We start from the raw sequence: 5,530 nt of genomic DNA, 5'->3' as shown, positions 1-5,530 counted from the left end.
TTTTTGGCAGAACCAGGGATTGAACTCAGGCTCTTGCCCTTGCCAGGGAAGCGCTTCTTCCACTGAGCCATCTCCCCAGCCCTTGGCTTTATTTTCTTTGTTTTAATGAAACATGGAATTATCTATGGCTATTTACTTAATCGAAACCATCAGGTATTCCCTTATCAATATGCCCAGTGTTGTTTTATTTATATTTTTTGCAGTACCGGGGATTGAACTCAGGATCTTGTGCTTGCCAGACAAGCACTTATTCTACTGAGCTATCTCTTTACTGCAGATGTTATTAATTCAGGTATTTCTTTTTTCATTTCCAATCTGAGTTCCTCTATATTTTTCTGCAGCTGTTTTCTTTATTTCAGAAGCTGTTGATTCATTGATTTCAGCCATGTGATTCCCACTTTGTTCTGTGTTAGTGTTCTCTGCACTTGTTATGGGTGGGCTTGGGTTCTGAGATTGCATTTTGCTCCTTCTCATTGTCATTTTGTGTAGCACTGTCTTCTGACCTTTGTTGTAGAGCTTTGGTGCAGTTATAACCTTAGCACCTACTGAAGTTCAGGTGCATATCTACAAAGTTTGGACTTATCCAGTTGTGCCTGGCTTGGGTCTGGCTGCTGTGCTCAGCTGCTTTCTGCTGCTGCCCTTGGGGGTGAACCTGTTGTGCCCCTCTGGCAAGATGTTCTGCTCCTGGACTAGCTCCATGGTTCTCTCCCCTACACTCTCTGCAGAGATTGCAGCTACGGGGTTTTATCCCAGGCCTGTATGCCAGGCCTGAACTGAGTCTAGAGGGAACAAGGTAGAGTAGGGGGGAGAGGCAGCTCTCCCACACACTCACTGGGCCTGGGCTAGGACTGGTTCTTGGGGTTCCTGGAATGCGACAGAAATTCCTACTTGGTGGGCGGAGTGGGGGGATACTATGGAGTGGTGGGGGGGCGTCCCAAGGGGGTGAAAGAGGGTCTCACCCACACTGCGCCTGTGCTGGGACCGGTAGGTCCCCCTGGCGCAGAGTAGTAGCTGGAAGCTCTCTCACACACTCACCAGGCCTGGGCTAGGAGTGGATCTCTACTGAGCTATCTTCCCAGGCCCTCCAGTGTTGTTTTAAAAGATAACTCTGAGCATATTTATGGGATAGAAGCCTCTCACACAGCTGTGTCTGAAGCTGACCATCCTGCTCCTTTCCCCAGTGGATAGGACTTGTCTAACAGCCTTCACTCCTGGCTACTTATCTAGGGTCTGGGCTGTGATAAGCCCCTGCCTTGGCTGGAACTGGTCTCACTCCAGGTTAAAGACAAGTAGTCCTCACTACATTACCTACGTTTACCATCACCACCGCTTCCCAGGAGAGACTCACTTTCAATATCTCGTTGGTCTTTCCAAGACACTTAATAAGTGCAATTAAATAAACAATGTAAGGATCAAAAGAACTGGTCATGCTGTATGAAGATTTGGTACAAAAATTCTTGAATAAGGAATATATTTTTAAAATATCCAGGCTTAAGCCAAGGAATTTGAGGCCAGCCTGGGCAACATAGTGACATGCTATCTCAACTGAAAAAAAAAAGGCATGAAGAGGTGGCAGCAGCTACAGGTGAGAGGCTGGTAAGACTACTGCAATGGAAAAAAAGTGCAGTATAAGAACTGAATCTGAGGTGTTAGGGGAAAGACAGAAAATAAGAGTGGGCTTATTCTTTTTTATGAAAAACATAAAAAAGTCATAACAATAGAATGGGAGGAAACAATAGTGAATACACTGCGTATTATTATCTTTTAAAGGAGTTATGGGTTCAAGATGTGGGACTTATTAGATCTTTTTTTTTTTTTTTGGGGGGGGGAAGGGTCTACAAGGTCTCACTAATAGATCGGACTTGTAGTGATCCGCCTGTTTACAGCCTCCCAAGAGCTGGGATTACAGGCGTGCAAGACCATGCCCAGTCTCAATTGCCCTGTCAGTGTGCCCCTGGGGGCGGGGCTGGCACAACAGGCCCGGGGTTTGAAACCCCAGCCTCTGCGCCTGCTTCCAAGTGCTTCAATCCACTGAGCTTTTTGGCCGGCTCTATTAGATCTTGATTGAACAGAGGATGTGGAAACTGATTTGAGGTGGAATACAGATTGGGAAAATACGGCTGGTATGTGTAACAATCATAATTTCTGAGATGCACCCTGGAATTGCAGACTTTGTAGGGCATGGTATAATGCTCAAGGACTAGAGTCCGTTGGCAGGTAGCAGCATAGTAACACAAAATAGTATCAAATATGCACAAATTTCTCCCTTTGTTCTCTAAATCCCTACAGAAAGCTGAAAACCTCCAGGTTCTATAGAGCAGCTTCCCTGTTTATTTGGATATTTTGTGTGCTCACGTAGTGTGTTAAAAATTAGCTACTCCTAATTGTCGCACAAGACTTTTAACCAGTAATGCTAGTAAAAGTGAGGTATTACAACATCAAGCAGAAACACGGAAATGGCACTGAATTTAGAGACAGATTTACTAACATCTACAGTTGCTGATCAGCATCATTCCCACAATATCAGGCCCTGATTTTGGTGGCTTCTAGGGCTTATCTAGGATAAGCAAGCAGGAAGTACAGTGGAAAAATGGCTTGTCAGCTGGGGATTGTCCATACAGTTTGCATCATACTGACCAGCTGTGCAGCACAGTGATCAGCCATTTCTAGGATATAAAAGTGACAGGAACTTTAACCAGAACTATTAGTTAGGCAACTAACAAACTGGCTGGGGGACATTTTTTGCTACATCATGGAGCAAGTACTTGGGAAGACAAAATGATAATAAATTAAGACATTTAAATTGGAAGGTCAAAAGCCAAATTACACTGGGGAAAATAAGCACTGCGTGGGTTGGACAGTGCAAGGAGTATGGCTGGGGCTCTCACTGGGAGGTAGAGACCCAGACCAAGGCAACCTTCACTTTTGTGTTATCACAGCCACAGGATGCTTATGAAGAGCAGAACACACAGAGAGAAAAAAGTGGACCAAGTGTTGAACTGGGGTCAACAGCCACACTTAGGAGGCCTGAAGTCGAAAACAAATTTATGGAGGAGCCAGATGGAGGTGTAGCTGGGAGATAAAAATAGCAGGGTATCACATCTTGCAACCTGAGGCTACTGACACTTGAAAAGGGAGTGTTAAACATCTCAAATGATGCTGAGAAGTCAAGGAGAAGGGCAGAGGAAAAAAAGAGACAGAGATGGAATATGACATTTGGAAGGTAACTCAAGAGGATACTGTCAATAGATACAGAGCTATAGAAGCCAGGCTTGAAAGGTTAAGAAGGGGGAGGCTACTGAAGAGGAGCGAGCATAAAGACTGTTCTTTCAGAAAGTCCAATTTGCTAGAAAAATGATGGAGAACTCAAATGATGTTTATAACACATGCACTGACCTGTCTCCAGTTGTTGAATTTGCACCCATTATGAGTTCACTTGTATTTCAAGACACTTTAGGGGTCTCCTGGCTAGACAGTTCAGAATGACCCCTTGTCTCACCAAACCTATCCATTCACTGCCTGTGCAGCAACTGCTCTTTGTGATCAAGATCAGGGATTAGAAATTAACTCTTTTTTTTTTTTTTAGGTCAGCGAGAGCCCTCTTCTCACTTTGGCTTCCTTCTTGCCACAGAGCAGCTGCCCTCCTAGAATTTACTGAAAACAATTCTCTTGCCAGAAACACTTGCCAGTGCTCTATTTATTGATTTCAGAAAAGCTGCAGCCAACAGCCACAGTGCCATGTGGTTGTTATTAGAACATAGCATATCAGTTAGAGCTTTCAAATGACCCACACCAGCAGTATCAAGCCACAAAAGTACGGTGCTTTTGTAGCCTAACCTACTCTGGTCTACCAGTTGTCCCTCTGGAGGCTCATGAAACTTCAAGCTTCATCTCATATTAATTATTCCTTATATACATAATTGGTTTCACACAAGTGCTCTAGAAAACACCGTGTTAAAATAAGAGGAAACTATCCAGCTGCTGTTACGGCCCTTCTGAAGCCAGAAATTTACTTTACTGAAAGCCCTGTTACACACAAGATTCTGCTATCCACATTATGTTTATCTGATATGTTGAAAATTATATCCACATAAAAACCCACACATGGATACTCATGGCCACTTTATTCATAATTGCCCAAACTTGGAAGTCATCAAGACGTATTTCAGCAGGTAAATGGCTAAACCCTGGTGCATGTAGACAATAAAATAAGTTTCTGCGTTAAAAGGAAATAACTGATTACATCATAAAAAGACAAGAAGAACTTTAAATGGAAATTTTAAGTCAAAGATAATTAACTAGTCCACATACAGTATGATTTCTACTATTTGACATTGTGTAGAACGCAAAATGATGGAGACAATAACAAGATTCATGGTTCCCAGCAGCACAGCGAGGGAGGGGTAACAAGCAGAGAGAGCAAGGAGGACATTTAGGGCAGTGAGCTGATTCTGTCTGATATTACTGGGGCTGACAGTCTTACAGATAACCCACTACTATTATGGACTACTGGACTATATTGGATTATCTTGCTGAATTCACGCACCTACCATATTTAAATGGCTATGGAATACCCATCTCTGACAAAACTAAACAAAAAAAAGGGGATACAAATGAAGGACCATTTTGTGTCTGTATATACAAAATAGTTAGGATAGATACACAGCTACTTTTAATTCAATGAGAAGAAAGATTTGTACTAACAGTGTTTGGACAAGATATCATGTCTGCATCTTGTACTATGAATAACCACTACAAAGACAATACGCAATGTATTAATTATTGAAACTGTCCTACTAATCTGTTTTGAAAACTGTGTCATTGCTATTTGTTTCTCAATAAAAATAATAAAAAAAATATTGGGGCTGAGACTTTAATGCATTGTGTAGACTTCTAGGATGTACAACATCATGCTACATGCGACCCTAAGGTAAACTATGGATTTTGGATGACAACCGTGCCTCAGTACAGGCCTGGCAGCGCGCGCATGTGCGCCGCTGCAGTGGGGGGATCCCAATGGTGGGAAGGGCTGTGCGTGTGCGTGGAGTCACCGGCCACAGGCAAAATCGCAGTGCCAGTTTTGCTGTGAACCTAGGTGTGATCTGAGATAGCCTAGTTTACAAAAATGCCATATGAAGTAGTCTTACTTTTAAAAAAAAAAATACTAGGAAAAAGATAACAAGTTTTCATCGAGAAGCAAAATCACGACGTGAGCTGCACAGGCACTTCCTCCCAGAGTCTCTGCATCTCGGGTCCCTGAGGTCACCTTGCAGGCCTGGAGCAAGCAACATGGATCGGCACTAAGAGTTAAACGTGTGAGGAAGACGACACTTGCAGAGATCATAAAGAGGTACTGGCTTATTATCTCCTCAAGCTCGAGACATCTTTCCATAAAACTGTTGTAAAAAATAAACGAAGAAATTCATTTAAAATACTTATTACAAGGGGCCGGGGAGATGGCTCAGTGGAATAAGCACTTCCCTGGCAAGCGCAAGGGCCTGAGTTCAATCCCCGCTTCCAACAACAACAA

The 5,530-nt window shown here is 43.1% G+C and overlaps 1 pseudogene; it reads left to right on the top strand.

Moving 5' to 3' along the window:
* LOC101589386 overlaps nt 1-5,530 on the top strand; it is a 172,311-nt pseudogene that overhangs the window by 43,346 nt on the left and 123,435 nt on the right.

This window comes from Octodon degus, unplaced genomic scaffold (genome assembly GCF_000260255.1).
Source record: "Octodon degus isolate 3935 unplaced genomic scaffold, OctDeg1.0 scaffold00244, whole genome shotgun sequence".
NCBI lineage: Eukaryota > Metazoa > Chordata > Mammalia > Rodentia > Octodontidae > Octodon > Octodon degus.
The sequence above is the reverse complement of the archived record's forward strand: the minus strand, read 5'-3'. Positions and strand labels throughout refer to the sequence as shown.